This window comes from Sorex fumeus, unplaced genomic scaffold, assembly GCF_029834395.1.
Source record: "Sorex fumeus unplaced genomic scaffold, SorFum_2.1 ptg000046l, whole genome shotgun sequence".
NCBI classification, from domain to species: Eukaryota; Metazoa; Chordata; class Mammalia; order Eulipotyphla; family Soricidae; genus Sorex; species Sorex fumeus.
Genome location: NW_026606103.1, coordinates 539,465 through 561,017, shown reverse-complemented (window position 1 = coordinate 561,017; position 21,553 = coordinate 539,465).

Sequence of the window (21,553 nt, the reverse complement as noted above, 5' to 3'; positions counted from 1 at the left end):
CTAAAAGTGCAATATATGAAGATGATTTTATTATGTGTCAGCTTTGTTACCATGTCCAAAACTAGTCTTGGTTTTTTGTTTTCTTTTGTGGTTTTTTTTTTTATGTGTTTTTGGTTTTGTTTTTCCTAGCTTTTTGGATCACCTGGCATTGCTCAGGGTTACTCCTGACTCTGCACTCAGGAATTACTCCCGGCATTGCTCAGGGGACCATATGGGATGCCAAAGATCCAACCCGGGCAGCCATATGCAAGGCAAATGTCCTGCTGCTGTACTATAGCTCCGGCCCAAAAGTCTTGCTTGTTCATAATCATCTAAGTGAATGCTTTATTAAACCCTTTAACATTTGTCTTCCTAGAAATTAAATTTTGAAGGCTGGAGAGTGTATCCCGGTTAATTTGCAATACAGAGCAGACTTTCTGCCTAGTTTACTCTGTATTATAAGATATTTAATTGTAAGTAAAATCGTTGATCCTTTGCAAAATTTATTGTACCTCTGTTTCAGATTTAAGATTTGTCACATTGGAAACCTGGTTTTGTCTCTTTTGCTTTACCACAATGTTGTCTTGTCTGTGCGTGTGTTAGAATTTGAGAAAAGGTGGTTTTTAAAGCAGGTTTCTAAATACCTTTCCTATTTTACTATTAGAACTGTGTTGCAAATATATGGTAAATGGCATGAGAGACCTTAAAGTGCCTGGTCATAACATGACCAGGTTTTCATGTTATTTCATAACAGCATTGCATGCGCTCATGTGGAAGGAGTTGCACTGCATGAGTAGAAGGGGACACAACATTGTCCTGTGGCAAGCATTCTGCTACCCTGTCTTCGACATTAGATGGCCTACTCACCCACAAGAAATAAATTTTTTTCTACAAAGTTCTAGTGTAGAACATCTATGTAGTGTAGAGCACAAGAAACCTTAGCAACGGCAAGTATTTTTACAGAGCCAAAAGAGATTCTTACAAATATCTGCAAAGATCATTCTTATGGTACTTGTAGTTTTATACTTGATAAAACAGTTTAAACAGATAAAAAATTAAAAAACTAAAGCAGAGCTTTTTATGTTAGAAATACAATGGTACATAATTTAGCCCTTGCTAAATGTGTTCAGTAAGAAAGTGGAGATTCTTTTTTATTTTATATGTTAGTTCACAATATTTGATTACATTTAATATTCAAACTGGCAAACTCCAGGTGGCATACCGAATATGCCAAATACCAGTAAGAATGATGGGCCTCATTCCCCTAAACCTGAAAGGGCCTTGAATGTGGCACTTTTTCGAATCTCAGGGCTAGGACAAATGAGAAGTTACTGGTGCCTGCTCGAGGCAATCTATGAACAACAGGATGATGGTGATCGTGAATATTCAAACACCCATCCCACCACCATTACATCTTACCACCACCAAATTAAGGATATTTCCATCCTATGCCCCAATCCCTGTCCCAAACACAACAGAAATAATATATTTCATATTGTCTGTTATGTAGTACTGCTGAAAATGCTTACAAACATTATTCATATAGGAAACTGTGAAGAAATATATATATGCATATATATTTCCCTCGATGATTTGTTGCTACTATCTGAACCCCATCAAATGTGGTGTGGTAATTATGGAGACTGGGCAGGGGGTGTTTTATGCTGTTTCCAGGAATATGTTCAGTCATGTGTGAGACTGAGCTTGAGCACATGGGGAATGACCCCACAGCGTCGTGGCGGTAGGGTGGTAGGGTTGTGGAGATTTTGGCTGTCAGAGCTGGGTCTCTTGGGGCGGGGAGGGCTCTTACCTGCCCCTCTCTGAAGTGCTCTGTGTGAAACAGCCTGGTGCGGAGTCCAGTGGCATGGTTATGGGGGGTCTCAAGTTATGCTCCTTTTCGGGAGAAGCAGCCTTTCGATCTGGCAGTGGCTGATGAAAGTGGAAATATTTTTCTTCCCAAGTGACTCAGTTATTTTTATTCCCAGATAACTAATAGTTGATTCTTTCGCTACTATTGAATTGATACTCTGTCTACTACAGCTTCGTTGTCTGTCATGAGAACTCTTATTTCTGAGCACTTGTCTGCCGAAGTAATATAATTTGTCAAGAGCACAATCATGGAACAGATTCTGACCCAAAGGAAACAAGTGACAAGACTTTAAGGAACAGGAAAAGGTTAAACGAAACTGTCCTGAAGGTCTCTTGTACGGGAATATGACGGGATGTCCCCAGAAAAAATCACCCTGCTCTAAACTTTTACGCTGAGTCCAAAGAAACTAAGTTTTAGATGAAAGGAATTTGTGTATTTCTTAATGTGTTGATGCAAATAAGTGGCACTATTTATCAGAAGTAAACTTTGTGGATTATTTCATGAATTACTAGCAGAGGAGAAGAGAAAACAATGTTTCGGTAATTTCCCTTTTTGTCATATTTAGAGCTTGCATTCACCAAGTGTGTGAGTGTGTCTTAGTAGGTTTACTTCAAGAAAACCAGCAGACTCACCACTCAGGTTGAGAAAGCTACTCCTGAGGATTTCCAGGTGACCGAAAAGATCTAGCGCTACCCCAGTCACATCCTGGGAACTATCTGGCCAGCAGTGCCGAAGCCGAGGAATGCCGTGTTGACCAGAGGTCGAAGTCTGTTACCTCTGTGCAGTGAGCTGACACTGACTTTGACTGTTGCATTAGCCCTGCAGCTAGCACAGAGCTGGTGGCCACTGCTCCTGAGGATTGGGACTGGACAGAAAATGCTTTATTAGAGGCCTTATTTATTTGGTACCCTAATTTTCAATAGGTGTTGACTGGATTAGCATGACCCTTATTTCTTAGGTTCTTAATCAATGCTAGCTCATTGGTCAGTGGTGCATATTTCGCAGGTGCTGAACCTGACTTTGATGTGGGCACTACATCACCCCTCCCTCAACACTGGGAGCTAAATAGATTTAAGAGTCCCCTGGCCACCTCAAGGTGAGATGCTGGAGGCCCCAAGAGCACTAGAGCACTCTCTGGGTGGCCTGGTGTCCCCAGCACCATAAAGACTGAACAGCTCTGCACTTGGACGTGGAAAAAGCAAACACTGTGTTTCAAATCCCCGAAAGCAGGCTGCAGTGTCACACAAGGGTTTAGACTTTTCCCTGGCATGTCACCAACTGCAGTTGATTCCCAGGCACCACATATGCTCCCTGGAGAGTGCTCCCAAGCACACAGCCAGGAGTACCACCTAAGCAAGATGGGAGTGGACCCAACACCACCCACCTAAAAAAACTGAAATAGATACAGAGGAATTCAATACAAGGAATAATACTAGGTATAGTTAAGTTGGCATGTTGTGAAATGACCAATTATATTAGAAAGCAAATTCAATATTAAAAATTTTTAAATTCAGTGTTAAATTTTATTTTAGCCACTCTTTGATAATTTTACAATATTTTTCAAGAGCAATGTTTCATACATAGAAAATTCTAACACATATCAACACATCCCTCCCCCATAATGTCTCGTTTTATTCATTTCTCTTTTTCAGTTTTTTGTTTAGTATTAGTGAGACAGACATTACAAAGCTGTTCATGATTGAATTTTAGTCATACAATGATATAACACCCATCCCTCTACCATTATACATTTCCACCACCAAAGTGCCCTGTTTTCCTCCCACTGTCTGCCAATATATACCTCCTAGAGCCCTCCAGCATCCCTCTATTGCAGACACTTTTCTTCTCTCTCTCCCTCTCCTTTTGTGCATTATGGTTTGCAATACATGTACTGAGGTCATCGTGTTTGTTCAGCGCATTTGGTATTTTTATTGGGAAGGTACGGCTGGAGTAGCTTTTTTATTTAAATTTTTGTTAAATTTGTTAGTGAAACACCATGAGGTACATTTGTAGACTTACAAAATTTTGTACTTGGGTTTCAGTTATACAATGTTCGAGTACCCAAACCTCCACCAGTGCTCATTTTCCACCACCATTTATCACAGTATTCCCCCCACACACCATCCCCCCATCCCACCCAGCCTCTGGCAGGTCATTTCCTTTTGTTCTATCTCTCCTTTTGGGTGCTGTGGTTTGCAAAAGAGGCATTGAGTGGAAATCATATTGGGTCTATAATCTAGTTTCATCATGCATAGCCCATCCTTGGAGGATCCTCCCAACACCCTTTACTTGGTGCTCCCTTCTATATCTGAGTTGCCTTTTCCCCCAGCATGTGCGGCTGGCCTCCAAGCCATGGAGTGAACCTCCTGGTACTAATCTCTCGGCTATTCTTGTGATTTAGTCCCCTGTAAATTTCATGACTTCATCTTTTCTAACAGCTACATAGTACTCCCATATGTAGATGTACCAAAGTTTCTTTAACCAGTCATGTTCTCCAGCACTCAGGTTTTTTTCCAGATGCTAGTATTGTAAACACTAGCTGGACTGAACAATCAAGTGCAGACATCACTTCGACTATACTTTTTTCTCTCTGGGATATATGCCTAGGAATGGTATTGCTGGGTCAAATGGGAGCTCAATCTAATTTTTGGAGAATCGTCCATACAGTTTTCCAAAAGGGATGAACCATTCAGCATTCCCAACAACAATGAAGGACGGTTCCTTTCTAGCCACATCTGAGCCAACATCAGTTGCTTTTTTTCTTTTAGATGTGGGCCAGTCTCTGTGTTGTGAAATGGTATCTCATTGTTGTTTAAATTTGCATCTCTCTGATAACTAATGACGTAGAGCATTTTCTCGTGTGCCTTTTAGCCATTCGGATTTCTTCTTTGCGAATGTTTCTGTTCATTTTCTCGCCCCATTTTTTGATGGGGTTGGGTGTTTTTTTCTTGTGTTGTTCAACCAGTACCTTATATATCCTTGATATCAACCCCTTGTAAGATGTGTATTCAGCGAATATCCTTTCCCATTCTGTAGACTGTCTTTGTATTTTGGTCACTGTTTCTTTTGAGGTGCAGAAGCTTCTTAGTTTAAGATAGTCCCATTTGTCTATCTCTGTTTTCACTTGCTTGGCCAGTGGTGTGACATCTTTGAAGATACCATTAGCTTCCATATAATGGAGGGTTTTGCCAACTTTGTCTTCAATGAACTTTATTCCGGTCTGATGTTGAGGTCATTAATCCATTTTGATCTTATTTTTGTATATGGCGTAAGGTAGAGTTCTGAGTCCACTGTTTTGCATGTAGCCATCCAGTTTTGCCAACACAATTTGTTAAAGAGTCTTTCCATACTCCACTTCACATTTCTTGTCCCCTTATTAAAAATTAGATCATCATATGCTTGGGGGAAGATAACAGTCTATTCAGATTTGTTGCATTGTTCTACAGCTCTGCCTTTTTTCCAGTACCATGCTGTTTTAATTATTACTGCTTTGTAGTAGAGTTTGAAGTTAGGGATGTTGATTCCTCCCATTTTATTTTTCCCAGGAATTGCTTTAGCTATTCTTTGGGTCTTATTGTTGCATATAAATATCAGGATTGTTTGCTCCATTTTTTGGAAGAATGTCATGGATATCCTTATAGGGATCGCATTGACTTTTTACAGTGCTTTGGTAAGTATTGCCATTTTGACAATGTTAATTCTCCCCATCCATGAGCAGGGGATGTTTTTTTTTGAATTTTTATTAGTGAAACGCCATGAGGTACAGTTGTAGATTTACAAATTTTTGTGCTTGTGTTTAGATTATACAATGATCAAATACCCATCCCTCCACCAGTGCCCATTTTCCACCACCATGGATAATATCCCTCCCACCCCCATCCTCCTCATCCCACCCTGCCTCTGTGGCAGGGCATTCCCTTTTGTTCTCTCTCTCCTTTTGGGTGTTGTGGTCTGCAAAATAGGCATTAAGTGGCAACCATGTTTAGTCCATAGTCTACTTTGAACATGCATCTCCCCTCCTGGGAGGATCCTCCAAACACCCTTTATTTGGTGCTCCCTTCTCTATCTGAGCTGCCCTTTCCCCTAGAATACCTGGCTGACCTCTAAGCTATGGAGTAATCCTCCTGGTGCTGATCTCAGCTATTCATGGGTATTAATCTCATATTTTGTTACTTTATATCCCCCAGATGAATACAATCTTTCTATGTCTATCCCTCTCTTTCTGAGTCATTTCGCTTAGCATGATACTTTCCATGTTGTACCACGTATGTAAATTTCATGACTTCATCTTTTCTAACAGCTACATAGTACTCCATTGTGTAGATGTACCAAAGTTTCTTTAACCAGTCATCTGTTCTTGGGCACTCAGGTTTCTTCCAGTTTCTGGCTATCGTAAAGAGGAGCAGGGGATATTTTTCCATTTCCTCATGTCCTCTCATTTCCTGAAGAAGCATTTTGTAGTTTTCTTTGTACAGGTCCTTTTCTTCCCTAGTTAACGTGATTCCTGGGTACTTGCTTTTCTGGGATACAATTGTGAATGGGATTGTTTTCTTTATGTCACTTTCTTCTCTTTCACTATTTGCGTGAAAGCCATGAATTTTTGTGTATTGATTTTATAGCCTCCAACTTTACTATACAAGTCTATTGTTTCAAAAACTTTCTTGGTAGAGGTTTTAGGATTCTTTAAGTAGATTATCATATCATCTGTGAATGAATAGTGAGAGCTTGATTTTTTCCTTCCCTACCTGGATGCCCTTAATATTTTTATCTTGCCTAATCGCTATTGCAAGTACTTCCAGTACTATCTTGAACAGTAGTGGAGAGAGTGGGCAACTTTGTCTCATCCATGATCTTAGGGGGAAGGTTCTCAGTTTTTCCCCATTGAGGATGATGTTTCCTGTAGGATGGTGGTAGATGGCTTTAACTATATTGAGGAAAGTCCCCTCTATCCCCATTTTGGTGAGGGTTTTTATCATAAACGATTGCTGGATCTTGTCAAATGCTTTCTCTGCATCTATTGATATGATCATATGATTTTCATCTTTTCTTTTATTGATATGATGGATTATGTTGACGGATTTCTGAATGTTAAACCATCCTTGCCGGGATGAATCCCACTTGCTCATGGTGTATGATCTTTCTGAAGAGTTGTTGAATTCTATTTGCTACTATTTTGTTGAGAATCTTCGAATCCATGCTCATCAGAAATATCGGCCTGAGTTTTCTTTTTCTTGTGGTGTCTTAGTTTCCTTTTGGTATTAGAGAGATGTGGGCTTCATAGAAACTGTTTGGGAGAGTTTCTGTTTTTTCAATTTCCTGGAAAATCTTGAGAAGAACCTGCAATAAGTCCTCTTTAAATGTTTGGAAAAATTGGCTAGTAAATCCATCTGGATCTGGGCTTTTGTTTTTGGGAAGACTTTTGATTACAGTTTCAATTTCCTTGATGTGAGTAGGTCTATTCTGGTACACTGTATCTTCTTGATTCAGCCTTGGGGGATAATAGGAATCCAGGAATTTATCCATTTCTTCTAGGTTCTCTTGTTTCGTGCCATACAGACTTTTAAAGTAGTCTCTGATGATCTCTTGAAATTCTTTGGTTTCTGTTGTGATATCCCCATTCTTATTTCTGATTGGATTTATTAGGGTTCCCTCTCTGTTTCTTTGTGATTGCTGCTAGTGGTTTATCTATCTTATTTATTTTTTCGAATAACCAGCTCTTGGTTTCATTGATCTTTCAAATTGGTTTTTTTTTTTGTTTCCACGTCGTTGATTTCTGCTCCAAGTTTTATAGTCTCTTTCCTTCTGCACAATTTCCGCTCCTCCTGTTGATCCTTTTCTAACATCTTGAGCTGTGAAGTCAGGTTGTTTATGTGCATCCTTTCTTCTGTCCTGAGATATGCTTGCAGAGCTATAAATTTTCCCCTTCAAACGGTTTTTGCTGCATCCCATAAGTTTTGGTAGCTCGTGTCTTCATTCTCATTTGTTTCCAAGTATCTTTTGATTTCATCCTTGACTTCCCTCCTGATCGACTCGTTTTGAAGCATTGAGTTTTTTTACTTTCCAGGTGTTTGATTTAGTTCTCCGTATCTGTGTGTGATTCACTCCTATTCTCAGTGCATCGTGGTCTGAAAAGATTGTTGATACTATTTCTATCTTCCTGATTCTATTTAGGTATGTTTTGTAGCCTAGGACATGGTCGATTTTGGAAAATATTACGTGCGCACTGGAGAGGAATGTGTATTCTTTCTTTTTTCGGTAGAAAGCCCTGTGCAGGTCTATACGCCCTCTCTCTTCTATTTCTTCTTTCAAAACCAACGTTTCCTTGCTTAGTTTTGTTCTTGTTGATCTATCCAGATGTGATAAGATGATGTTGAAATCTCCAGCTACTATTGTGTTGCTAGAAATGTCCTCCTTAAAATCTGTTAGCAGTTGTTTTAAATATTTAGCTGTTCCCTCATTAGGTGCATGTACATTTAAGAGTGTGATTTCTTCCTATTGTCTGTGTCCCTTGATGAAGAGAAAATAGCCTTCATTGTCTCTTCTAATCTTTTTCAATGCAAAATTATTGGATACTAGTATGGCCACCCCAGCTTTTCTTAGGTAGCTGTTTGCTTGCAGGATTATTTTCCATCCTTTGACATTGAGTCTGTGTTTGCTCTGGCTATTGAGATGACTTTCTTGTAGGCAGCAGAATGTTGGGTTCTGTCTCTGAATCCATTTTGCCACTCTGTGTCTCTTAATTGGTGAATTTAGACCGTTGACATTGAGAGAGATTATTGTTATGGAGTTTTGTGTCATCTTTCTGTAAGGATGTGTTGTGGTTGTAGGGTTTGTCTTGTATTATAGTAGCCCCTATAGCCCTTATTTTAGGTTTGGTTTTGAGTCTATGAAGTTCCTGAGCTGTTGTTTGTCTAGAAAATACTGTACCTCTCCTTGAATTTTGAACGAGAGTTTAGCTGGATAGAGTATTCTTGGTAAAGCATTCATTTCAGTGAGTTTTTTTCACTATATCTTGCCACTGCCTTCGGGCTTGGAGGGTTTCCTCTGATGGATCTGCTGTGAATCTAAGGGGTTCTCCTTTGTATATTTCCATCCCATGCCCCAATCCCTGTCCCAAACACAACATAAATAATATATTTCATGTTGTCTGTTACGTAGTACTGCTGAAAATGCTTACAAACATTATTCATATAGGAAACTGTGAGGAAATATATATATGCATATATATTTCCCTCGATGATTTGTTGCTACTATCTGAACCCCATCAAATGTGGTGTGGTAATTATGGAGACTGGGCAGGGGGTGTTTTTATGCTGTTTCCAGGAATATGTTCAGTCATGTGTGAGACTCATCTTGAGCATGTGGGGAATGACCCCACAGCGTCGTGGCGGTAGGGTGGTAGGGTTGTGGAGATTTTCGCTGTCAGAGCTGGGTCTCTTGGGGCGGGGAGGGCTCTCACCTGCCCCCCTCTGAAGTGCTCTGTGTGAAACAGCCTGGTGCGGAGTCCAGTGGCATGGTTATGGGGGTCTCAAGTTATGCTCCTTTTCTGGAGACGCAGTCTTTTGATCTGGCAGTGGCTGATGAAAGTGGAGATTGTTAGGGCGTGGATCGTGATCTTCCTTTAACGACAAAGAAACTCCAGAGATTGCAAACAGCAAGCAAGGTTTATTGTAAGACTGGCTAGCCAGGGTCAAGTCGCCTACACAGACACGCAAGTCAGTTAGGTGAGGCAAGACCCCGAACCTCTTCAAAGGGGATCTTATATAGGCCTTCACTGGCCATTACAGTAAAGCCCGCACATTTCATAGCCAACAGATTTGTAACAATATATGCTTTCTTAACCTATCCAATTAAGGGTACATCACTTCTTAGCCTATATTTTAAAGATCAGCATTTTGTGTCGGTGCTTAGGAACTGACAGATTTTTAAGGCAGTCCTGGGTCTTGCAACATGGGTCTTGTGAGAGACATCCGGTTATCTGGTCTGACCCCCACCCTTCAAGTACCTGTATCTGAATTCCTTGGTCAGAGGCAGAAAAACCAGTTATTTTGCAGTGCAGGCTCCTATAAAGCGGATCTGAAAAAGCTTATCTAGACCTGTTCCTTGAAAAACAAGTTATTTTGCAATGCAGGTTCCTATTAAACTAAGCTAAATTAGTTCTGGTGGTAGTCCATTTTGGGCCTGTCCCTTACAGAGATATATTTCTTCCCAAGTGACTCAGTTATTTTTATACCCAGATAACTAATAGTTGATTCTCCCTCTACTACTGCTTCGTTGTCTGTCATGAGAACTCTTGTCTTCTGAACACTTGTCTGCCGAAGCAATATAATTTGTCAAGAGCAGAATCATGGAACAGATTTCTGACCCAAAGAAAACAAGTGACAAAACTTTAAGGGACAGGAAAAGCTTAAGTTAAATGGTCCTGAAGGTCTCTTGTATGGGAATATGACTGGATGTCCCCAGAAAAAATCACCCTGCTCTAAACTTTTACGCTGAGTCCAAAGAAACTAAGTTTTAGATGAAAGGAATTTGTGTATTTCTTAATGTATTGATGCAAATAAGTGGCAGTATTTATCAGAAGTAAAGGTAACCCATTACTTTGTGAATTATTTCATGAATTACTAGTAGAGGCGAAGAGAAAACAATGTTTCAGTAATTCCTGCTTTTGTCATATTTAGAGCTTGCATTCACCAAGTGTGTGAGTGTGTCTTAGTAGGTTTACTTCAAGAAAACCAGCAGACTCACCACTCAGGTTGAGAAAGCTACTCTTGAGGATTTCCAGGTGACCAAGAAGATCTAGCACTACCCCAGTCACATCCTGGGAACTCTCTGGCCAGCAGTGCCGAAGCTGAGGAATGCCGTGTTGACCAGAGGTCGAAGTCTGTTACCTCTGTGCAGTGAGCTGACACTGACTTTGGCTGTTGCATTAGCCCTGCTGCTAGCACAGAGCTGGTGGCCACTGCTCCTGAGGACTGGGACTGAACAGAAAATTTTTTATTAGAGGCCTTATTTATTTGGTACCCTAATTTTCAATAGGTGTTGACTGGATTAGCAGGACCTTTATTTCTTAGGTTCTTAATCAATGCCAGCTCATTGGTCAGTGGTGCAAATTTCGCAGGTGCTGAACCTGACTTTGATGTGAGCACTACTTTGCCCCTCCCTCAACACTGGGGGCAAAATAGAATTAAGAGTCCCCTGGCCACCTCAAGGTGAGATGCTGGAGGCCCCAAGAGCACTAGAACACTCTATGGGTGGCCTGGTGGTCCCCAGCCCCACAAAGACTAAACAGCTCTGCATTTGGGGATGGAAAAAGCAAACACTGTGTTTCAAATCCCTGAAGGCAGGCTGGAATGTCACACAAGGGTTTAGACATTTCCCTGGCATGTCACCAGCTGCAGTTGATTCCCAGGCACCACATATGCTCCCTGGAGATTGCTCCCAAGCACAGAGCTAGGAGCACCACCTAAGCAAGGTGGGAGTGGACCCAACACCACTTCCCTAAAAAAAATGAACTAGATACAGTGGAATTCAATAGAAGGAATAATATTAGAAATAGTTAAGTTGGCATGTTGTAAAATGGCCAATTATTTTAGACAGCAAATTCAATATTAAAATTTTTTTAAATATTTAGTGTTAAATTTTATTTTAGCCACTGTCTGATAATATTACAATATTTTTCAACAGCAATGTTTCATACATAGAAAATTCTAACACATATCAACACGTTCCCCCCCATAATGTCTCATTTTCTTCATTTCTCTTTTTCAGTTTTTTGTTTAATATTAGTGAGACAGACATTACAAAGCTGTTCATGATTGGATTTTAGTCATACAATGATATAACACCCATCCCTCTACTATTGTACATTTCCACGGCCAATGTGCCCTGTTTTCCTCCCACTATCTGCCACTATATACCCCCTCCAGCCCTCCAGCCTCCCTCTATGGCAGACACTTTTCTTCCCTCTCTCCCTCTCCTTTTGTGCATTATGGCTTGCAATACATGTACTGAGGTCATCGTGTTTGTTCAGCGCATTTGGTATTTTTATTGGGAAGGTAAGGCTGGAGTAGCTTTTTTATTTAATTTTTTAAAAATTTGTTCGTGAAACACCATGAGGTACAGTTGTAGACTTACAAAATTTTGTACTTGGGTTTCAGTTATACAATGTTCGAGTACCCATCCCTCCACCAGTGCTCATTTTCCACCACCACTGATCCCAGTATTCCTCCCACCCAGCATCCCCCCATCCCACCCAGCCTCTGGCAGGGCATTCCCTTTTGTTCTATCTCTCCTTTGGGTGCTATGGTTTGCAAAAGAGGCATTGAGTGGAAATCATATTGGGTCTATAATCTATTTTGAGCATGCATCTCCCATCCTGGGAGGATCCTCCCAACACCCTTTACTTGGTGCTCCCTTCTATATCTGAGCTGCTTTTTCCCCTAGCATGTGCGGCTGGCCTCCAAGCCATGGAGTGAACCTCCGGGTACTAATCTCGGCTATTCTTGTGTTTTATTCTCCTGTAAATTTCATGACTTCATCTTTTCTAACAGCTACATAGTAATCCCATATGTAGATGTACCAAAGTTTCTATAACCAGTCATGTTCTCCAGCACTCAGGTTTTTTCCAGATTCCAGTATTGTAAACAGTAGCTGGAAGGAACAAACAGGTGCAGACATCACTTCGACTGTACTTTTGTCCTCTCTGGGATATATGCCCAGGAATGGTATTGCTGGGTCAAATGGGAGCTCAATTTAATTTTTTGAGAATCGTCCATACAGTTTTCCAAAAGGGATGAACCATTCAGCATTCCCACCAACAATGAAGGATGGTCCCTTTCTAGCCACATCTGAGCCAACATCAGTTGCTTTTGTTCTTTTAGTGGTGGGCCAGTCTCTGTGTTGTGAAATGATATCTCATTGTGGCTTTGATCAGCATCTCCCTGATGATTAATGATGTAGAGCATTTTCTCGTGTGCCTTTTAGCCATTCAGATTTCTTCTTTGAGAAATATTCTGTTCATTTCCTCGCCCCATTTTTTGATGGGGTTGGGTGTTTTTTTCTTGTGTTGTTCAATCAGTACCTTGTATATCCTTGATATCAAACCCTTGAAGGATGTGTATTTGGCAAATATCCTTTCCCATTCTGTAGACTGTCTTTGTATTTTGGTCACTGTTTCTTTTGAGGTGCAGAAGCTTCTTAGTTTAAGATAGTCCCATTTGTCTATCTCTGCTTTCACTTGCTTAGCCAGTGGTGTGACATCTTTGAAGATACCATTAGCTTCCATATAATGGAGGGTTTTGCCAACTTTGTCTTCAATGAACTTTATTGATTCCGGGCTGATGTTGAGGTCATTAATCCATTTTGATCTTATTTTTGTGTATGGCGTTAGGTAGAGTTCTGAGCCCACTGTTTTGCATATAGCCATCCAGTTTTGCCAGCACAATTTGTTAAAGAGGCTTTCCCTGCTCCACTTCACATTCCTTGTCCCCTTATTAAAAATTAGATCATAATATGCTAGGGGGAATGTTGGAGTACAAGGAGCTTAGGTTTATCAGGTTGCACCCATCACAGTGCTCCTGAGTCACTCCCATTTCTTTGTCCGTAATCACTTCTATGCTCTCTTCCCCAAGCACTTTTTAAGGTCTCATCCTTCTAGGACACTGAACTTGTACTGTAAGTTAATATTCTCTCCTTATGGCTTTTGAATAGTTTACTTTAATATAATGTCCTTTTTGTATAGATACAGGAAGACCGTTAATATTATGCTTTGTAACTTAGGAGTTAATTGGCCTTTAATATTATTCACTCCTGGGCATCTGCCTTCTCAACTTAAGCCTCAGTTGCCCTCACTTCCTAGCACTCCAAGGGCAGGGTCCCGACGTGGGACTGGATGGAACCAAGGGCAAGCCGGTAAGTTATGTGCTACCCTGGCATTGAGATGGGCCAGGCCAAGGTGCCACGATTCTTAACTATAAGTTAAGAGTTTGATCATAGGCAAATGCTATCATGATCCAAAAGTAACGACAAGACTAGGACCCTGCTGCTAAGAATAGGATAGCTACCTGGCCTGAGCACTGCCGTCTGAGATTGAGATGGTCCTAGGAGAGCAATTCTATATGCTCAAAGTATTTCTTACTCTGTCCATACAAAATGATTTATATCGTGTATGCTTATATGTTGGTCGGACAAGGAGAGGAGAAACACATCCAGGGAAATCTGTTCTAGGGGAGTTGATCTGCTAAATGAGAATCTGCCTTAGAAGCAGCTTTCCTTTGTGTTCTGACTAGCTTTGGATGAGACTGAACTTTCTCCCCTTCAAACTGCCTTCAGTAAATGATTTCAGTATATTGAGGCAGTTTCTCTTATCTCACAGGAACCTAGATGGCCTTAGGTATGCAGATCCCAGGTGCTAAGCCAGGCCTGATCTTTGGGATGTAGATGCCTGGCTCCAGGCTGGCTGATTTTGGAGACTTAGATTCCAAGCTCTAGCAGACTCTTCTTTGATGTGCTAATCCCAGTGCTTGTAGCTTGTAAAAGGTGAGGCCAGGTTTACTGACCTGCAGATGTAAAGAAACAATGTATGTTTTGCCACCTCAATGTTCTTTCTGTAACTCCTTTTGATGACATCACTATATTGTGCCCTTTAGAGGTACTATGATCTATATAAGGGAGATTTCAGGGCTCTCTGGGGTACACGTGCATCAGAGAACCTAGGAAGATGGGGCTGAGGACAGAAGCTGAGAGAACAAAGGCACACCTGCTTGAGAGATCCTGGGGCCTCCATGACATATATCTCTTCCATGTAATAAACCGCTGCTAAGACCAACCAGCCTGGGGCCTGGTTTCCTTCCTTCGCCTGACTATTGCCATCGACCTCCCAGGAGTGGGGAAACGGTCTGACCCCTGGCCTTTTTATTTTTTGTGTGTTTACACAGGGGAAGATGTAAATCTATTCAACTTTGTTGCATTGGTCTACAGCTCCGCCTTTGTTCCAGTACCATGCTGTCTTAATTATTACTGCTTTGTAGTAGAGTTTGAAGTTAGGGATGTTGATTCCTCCCATTTTCTTTTTCCCTAGAATTGCTTTAGCTATTCCTGGGGCCTTATTGTTCCATATAAATATCAGGATTGTTTGCTCCATTTTTTTTGAAGAATGTCATGGCTATCCTTATAGGGATCGCATTGACTTTTTACAGTGCTTTGGTAAGTATTGCCATTTTGACAATGTTAATTCTCCCCATCCATGAGCAAGGGATTTTTAAAAAAATTTTTATTAGTGAAACGCCATGAGGTACAGTTGTAGATTTACAAATTTTTGTGCTTGTGTTTAGATTATACAATGATCAAATACCCATCCCTCCACCAGTGCCCATTTTCCACCACTATGAATCCCAGTATCCCTCCCACCTCCATTCCCCCCATCCCACCCTGAATCTGTGGCAGGGCATTCCCTTTTTTTCTCTCTCTCCTTTTGGGTGTTGTGGTCTGCAGAAGAGGCATTGAGTGTCAAACATGTTCAGTCCTTACTCTACTTTGAACATGCATCTCCCCTCCTGGGAGGATCCTCCAAACACCCTTTATTTGGTGCTCCCTTCTCTATCTGAACTGCCCTTTCCCCTAGAATACCTGGCTGGCCTCTAAGCTATGGAGTAATCTTCCTGGTGCTGATCTCAGCTATTCATGGGTATTAATCTCATATTTTGTTACTTTATATCCCCCAGATGAATACAATCTTTCTATGTCTATCCCTCTCTTTCTGACTCATTTCGCTTAGCATGATACTTTCCATGTTGTACCACGTATGTAAATTTCATGACTTCATCTTTTCTAACAGCTACATAGTACTCCACTGTGTAGATGTACCAAAGTTTCTTTAACCAGTCATCTGTTCTTGAGCACTCAGGTTTCTTCCAGTTTCTGGCTATTGTAAAGAGGAGCAGGGGATATTTTTCCATTTCCTCATGCCCTCTTTTATTTCCTGAAGAAGCATTTTGTAGTTTTCTTTGTACAGGTCCTTTACTTCCCTAGTTAACCTGATTCCTAGGTACTTGATTTTCTGGGGTACAATTGTGAATGGGATTGTCTTCTTTATGTCACTTTCTTCTCTTTCACTATATGCGTATAGGAAAGCATGAAATTTTGTGTATTGATTTTATAGCCTCCAACTTTACTATACAAGTCTATTGTTTCAAGGAGTTTCTTGGTAGCAGTTTTAGGATTCTCTAAGTACAGTATCATATCAGCTGTAAATAGTGAGAGCTTGATTTCTTCCTTCCCTACCTGGATGCCCTTAATATTTTTATCTTGCCTAATCGCTATTGCAAGTACTTCCAGTACTATCTTGATCAGTAGTGGATAGATTGGGCATCTTTGTCTCGTCCCTGATCTTAGCGGGAAGGTTCTCAGTTTTTCCCCATTGAGGATGATGTTTCCTGTAGGTTTGTGGTAGATGGCTTTAACTATCTTGAGGAAAGTCCCCGCTATCCCCATTTTGGTGAGGGTTTTCGTCATAAACGGTTGCTGGATCTTGTCAAATGCTTTCTCTGCATCTATCGATATGATCATATGATTTTCATATTTTCTTTTATTGATATGATGGATTATGTTGACGGATTTCTGAATGTTGAACCGTCCTTGCATCCCTGGGATGAATCCCACTTGGTCATGTATGATCTTTTTAATGAGTTGTTGAATTCTATTTGCTTCTAATTTGTTGAGTATCTTCGTATCCGTGTTCATCAGGAATATCGGCCTGAGTTTTCTTTTTCTTGTGGTGTCTTTGTTTCCTTTTGGTATTAGAGAGATATGGGCTTCATAGAAACTGTTTGGGAGAGTTTCTGTTTTTTCAATTTCCTGGAAAATCTTGAGAAGAACCTACAATAGGTCCTCTTTAAATGTTTGGAAAAATTGGCTAGTGAATCCATCTGGACCTGGGCTTTTGATTTTGGGAAGAATTTTGATTATAGTTTCAATTTCCTTGATGTGAGTAGGTCTATTCTGGTACACTGTATCTTCTTGATTCAGCCTTGGGGGATAATAGGAATCCAGGAATTTATCCATTTCTTCTAGGTTCTCTTGTTTCGTGCCATACAGACTTTTAAAGTAGTCTCTGATGATCTCTTGAATTTCTTTGGTTTCTGTTGTGATATCCCCATTCTTATTTCTGATTTGATTTATTAGGGTTCTCTCTCTGTTTCTTTGTGAGTGTTGCTAGTGGTTTTTCTATCTTATTTATTTTCTCGAATAACCATCTCTTGGTTTCAATGATCTTTCGATTTGGTTTTTTTGTTTGTTTGTTTGTTTCCACGTCTTTGATTTCTGCTCCAAGTTTTATAGTCTCTTTCCTTCTGCACAATTTCTGCTCCTCCTGTTGATCCTTTTCTAACATCTTGAGCTGTGAAGTCTGGTTGTTTATGTGCATCTTTTCTTCTGTCCTGAGATATGCTTGCACAGCTATATATTTTCCCCTTCAAACGGTTTTTGCTGCATCCCATAAGTTTTCGTAGCTCGTGTCTTCATTCTCATTTGTTTCCAAGTATCTTTTGATTTCATCCTTGACTTCCCTCCTGATCCACTCGTTTTGAAGCACTGAGTTTTTTAGTTTCCGGTGTTTGATTTGGTTCTCCGTATCTGTGTGTGATTCACTCCTATTCTCAGTGCATCGTGGTCTGAAAAGATTGTTGATACTATTTCTATCTTCCTGATTCTATTTAGGTATGTTTTGTGGCCTAGGACATGGTCTATTTTGAAAATGTTCCATGCGCACTGGAGAAGAATGTGTATTCTTTCTTTTTTGGGTAGAAAGCCCTGTGCAGGTCTATATGCCCTCTCTCTTCTATTTCTTCTTTCAAAGCCAACGTTTCCTTGCTGAGTTTTGTTCTTGTTGATCTATCAGAGGTGATAAGATGATGTTGAAATCTCCAGCTACTATTGTGTTGCTAGAAATGTCCTCCTTAAAATCTGTTAGCAGTTGTTTTAAATATTTAGCTGCTCCCTCATTAGGTGCATATGCATTTAAGAGTGTGATTTCTTCCTGTTATCTGTGTCCCTTGATGAAGAGAAAATAGCCTTCATTGTCTCTTCTAATCTTTTTCAATGCAAAATTAATGCTATCAGATACTAGTATGGCCACCCCAGCTTTTCTGAGGGAGCTGTTTGCTTGCAGGATTGTTTTCCATCCTTTGACATTGAGTCTGTGTTTGCTCTGGCTGTTGAGATGAGTTTCTTGTAGGCAGCAGAATGTTGGGTTCTGTCTCTGAACCCATTTTGCCACTCTGTGTCTCTTAAGTGGTGAATTTAGACCGTTGACATTGAGAGAGATTATTGTTATGGAGTTTTGTGTCATCTTTCTGTAAGGGTATATTGTGGATGTAGAGTTTGTCTTGTCTTATAGTAGCCCCTTTAGCCCTTATTTTACGTTTGGTTTTGAGTCTCTGAAGTTCCTGAGCTGTTGTTTGTCAAGAAAATACTGTACCACTCCTTGAATTTTGAGTGAGAGTTTAGCTGGATAGAGTATTCTTGGTGAAGCATTCATTTCAGTGAGTTTTTTTTTTTCACTATATCTTGCCACTGCCTTAGGGCTTGGAGGGTCTCCTCTGATGGATCTGCTGTGAATCTATGGGGTTCTCCTTTTTATGTGATTTTCTTCTTTGACCTTGCTGTTTGCAGTATTGTATCTCTATCAGGAGCATCAATCATTCTAACTATGATATGTCTTGTAGTGTTTTTGTTAGGGTCTCTTTTAGCTGGTACCCTTTGGGCTCCTTGAACCTGAATGGCTGCATTGTGGAGCTCTGGGAATACATCAGGAATGATTTGTTTCACCGTGTTTTTTTTCATTTGGATTGTTTCCCTGAGCTTCTGGTAGTCCAATGATTCTAATGTTGTTCCTCTTGGAATCATCTCCTAGGACTCTGATTCTCTGTAGAGCTAATTTGAGGTGCCTTGCCCCTTTGTGTTGTTGCCTGTTGGCTTGGTGCAGCTGATCTTCCAGCTCACTGATTCTCTCTTCAGCTGCGGTCATTCTATTGTTGAGAGATGAGACTGAGTTTTTCACTTCATCTACGGAATCTTTTATTCATGACATTTCTGCTCTCATTTCCTAGCGTAATTTGTCATTTTTTTCTGTCATGTTAATGGATATCGGTCCAACTATCTGGTTGAGTTGATTGAACATTTTCAAGACTTCATATCTGAATTCTTTGTCTGAGAGGTCCCTTAGGTGAACAGTATTGACAGACTCTTCTGCATTATTTTTCTTGTTCTCCCCATGTGGTGGGGATTTGCGTTGTTTCTTCATGTTGCTGGATTTGGGACGAGATCAGTGCAGTGTGAGCAGTGAAGAGGAAAAGACTGAGTCTCAGAGCTACTTTTCTGCAGGCGTCTCTCTTCAAACACTTTAAAGTTACAAAGTGCAAAAATATGGAAGACTAGTTAGAAATAAAAGTTCAATTAACAGCAATTATCTAGGTGATTTATAGATCTTTTTTGACTTTCATATAATTTTCAATATGTTCTACCTTTTCCAATCAGTATATAAGACTTTCAGAAGTTAGGGGGGGAAGGGTATTTTTAATAATTAAAAATACGATTTAAATCGTATTAATAAATCTAAGGATTCTTAGAATAGGGTTTAGGGTACAGTACATGGATTAAGGTGCAAGCCTTGCATGAAAGCAAACTTGGTTTGATCCCTGACATCACAAAGTTCCCCAACCATCTCCAGCTTCATCCCTGGGACCTATAAATTCTGGTCTCGGAGGCCCTTGACTACCAACAGAGTTGCCTCGCCAAACTCTCGGGCCCAAACAGCATCCTGAAATGAACTTCATGCCCAGCTGTCCAGGAAATGCCAAGAAGGGTCCCAGATCTTCAGAGCCCCATTTGGGAGGTAGTAGCAACATACATGCCCCCGTATCCCCAAGAAATATCCTTAGAATGAGTTCATCAGAGAAACTTGATTTTTTCACAATACTGAGTGAGACTCATTTTAAAACAGTTAAAACAGGATAAAACCATGAACATATCATCCTGAAAGCTAAGTTGTACTCCCGCTTTTTGTTCACTTTCACTCTGGCTACTGGGAGAAAATGCAGCCAGAAATGAAACACTTCTCTTCTGCTAAAACAATGCCTGGGCATCAGCATACATACACACACACACACACACACACACACACACACACACACACACACCCCGAATATGCGTGTTATTATTTGATTATTGCTTTTTATAATTGTTAATGTTCACGTTTAGCATGTAGAACGTTACTGTACTTCCTTCCACCACCATCAAACCCCCAAAATGGCTTAGATATTATTAAATGGTGTCAGATCAAGTTCACCTGACGCAGAAATATATGACTGTAAAGTCAGCCACAAACAGTACTCCAGAGTTCAGAACTATATCTTATGTGGATGCACTGCAAAGGGTTACTTATGGATTACAAGGAGTCAGAGAAATTGAACAGCCTTTAGAAGGATGAGAGAGTTAACTAACGCTTCATTCCTATGGTGAAGTTATACTTCTTAGAAAATGTTTAGGTGGAGGAAAGAACAGGAGCACAGCTGAGATATTGAAACAAAAGCAAATGTTCCCCTAAGATGGGGAAACTACACAATCACATTAGTAAATACAATTCAAATTAGCCAGGGTCAGAAAGGCAAAACACTAAAGATGGAAAAAAACAATTAGTAACCCAAAAGGTGATTAATGCTCTACTTCAAACCCACACACCAACCTACCACTGCTAAGGCAGTGAACTTGGAAAGTAGATGGTAAGTTTCACCTTGATCTGTGTTAAATTTTACGTATCTGGTCATCTAACTCAGATAAATTAAGCTCCACTCTGAGAAATTGTTCAGAAATATCACCGTTTCACATGTCTACAAAATAATCCTTTGTTTAAGCAAATCTCTACTGCCTCTGGCTAGAGCTCTACTATGGTGCAGTGATAACTGCACCCAGTGGAAGATCCCCTGGATGTAATCTAACACATAGCCTCTCATTCCAGATAAGACAGAATCCACATCATAATAAATAATTTTGAGTTTGATGGAATTATTTTGTTTTGTTTTTCAACATTATTCCTGGTAGTGCTTGGGGGGCCTGGGATCTGTTCGGGGATTAAACTTGAGACTCTTGCATGCACTCAGTCCATTATATTACTGATCCATAAAAATTCTTTTTTTTTTGGTTTGTTTCAGGGGCCACACCTCGAAGTAACTCAGAAATTACTCTCAGATCTGTACTCACATATCAGTCTTGGCCAGGTTGAAGGGAACATATGGAGTGCCAGGGATCGAACCTGGTTCGGTTGCATATAAGAAAAGTGCTCAACCCATTGTACTATTGCTCCAGCCCTACCATAATGTTTCTTTCATTAATTACATTTCAGAGGTTGTATAGATAAATAATAACCAATAAATGAGAAAACGTTAAAGGAAAAACTGATAAAATCTAGTAGAATAGAAGAGTGTTAAGTGACTCAATTGAGCTTTCATTCACCAAATACATAGTGACAGTCTGCTTCTCACTCACTAATGAGTCCAAACTGATATATCCTGTAACTTAGATAGATATAAACAAAGTTGAAAAACTTAATAACGTGTTTCATGTAACCAAGAAACACCTTCTTGAATATGTCATCATTTGATAGTAAAAGAGGAAGCCTCAGTTTCCCCTTGCCAACAAGAGGCGTGTCCA